This window comes from Suricata suricatta, chromosome 9 (assembly GCF_006229205.1).
Source record: "Suricata suricatta isolate VVHF042 chromosome 9, meerkat_22Aug2017_6uvM2_HiC, whole genome shotgun sequence".
NCBI lineage: Eukaryota > Metazoa > Chordata > Mammalia > Carnivora > Herpestidae > Suricata > Suricata suricatta.
In genome coordinates this window covers 20,526,233-20,527,363 of record NC_043708.1, presented here as the reverse complement: position 1 = coordinate 20,527,363, position 1,131 = coordinate 20,526,233, and positions in this window count along the sequence as shown.

Below are 1,131 nucleotides of genomic sequence, written 5' to 3'. Positions count from 1 at the left end.
CTCAGGCAGGGGCAGCCAGAATCCCAGCCTGAGCCAAGACAAACCGATTACTCCCTCTAAGAAGCCAGCAACCAAAACAAAAACACCATCTGTGGTAGCATAAAGAGTGCATGGACTGGAACTTTGAACCGAGGCGGGCCTGGAAAATACACTCTGCTCAACCGAGGCAAAAGGAGATCAGACTCATTAGAGTGGCCTACAGTTCATAGTTCAGCAGAACTTGGTGTGCCGCCTATCTAATCTCCGCAAACACCAAGGCGGAGCCTCTGAGAGCAGCCTCGAAGACCTACCACATCAAACCACGCCTATCCACCAGAGGGAGCTGCTGTTGTTTTAGGTTTTTTTTTTTTGCTTTTTTTATGTTTTTTCTTTTTTTTTCTTCTTTTTTTTCTATTCGCCTTGTTCTGTACGTATTTTTTATTATTACTTTTTTTTACTTAGATTTTTTAAAATTTTTACTCATTTTCCTTTCTCCTTTCTCCCTTTATTTTTTCTTCTTACCTTCTTGCAATCCAGATATATTCTATATCTCATCCCTACCTCTCCCCTCAACTGGTCATACACTTTTAGACTGTCCACTGTCCTTTATTGTCTCTGCCCCCCATTTACTTTTTTTTCCTTTTTTTCTTTTTCTTTTCTTCTCCTCTTTTTGTCTCTTTCCTCCCCACTATCTTTATTTTCTTTCTCCCTTTTAATGTGTTTGTTTGATTTGTCTGTGCGTTTGTGTGTTACTGTTCCCTCTGTGTTTGTCTGTCTGTTTTCCTTCTTAGGGCTACACCAAGAAACAAGCCAAAGTGTGCATGACAGCGAGACCCAAATTCTGCTGAGTAGGGAAATAAAATATTCAAAGGCACAGCAAGCAGTGCTCAACGAGCTCTCTAAAGGTGACAAGAGACAGAAAAATAGCAAAAATGACAAAACGAAGGAACTCTCCCCTGAAGAACCTCCAGGAGGAAGTCACACCCACAGAACTGCTCAAGGCAGATCTAGACAACATACCAGATCAAGAATTTTAAAAACTTGTCATAAAATTAATTGCTGGGGTTGAGAAAAGCATCAAAGAATCAACTGAGACAATCACTAGGCACTTTGAAAATAGGTGTGATGAGTTAAAAAAGGCTATAGATGAGG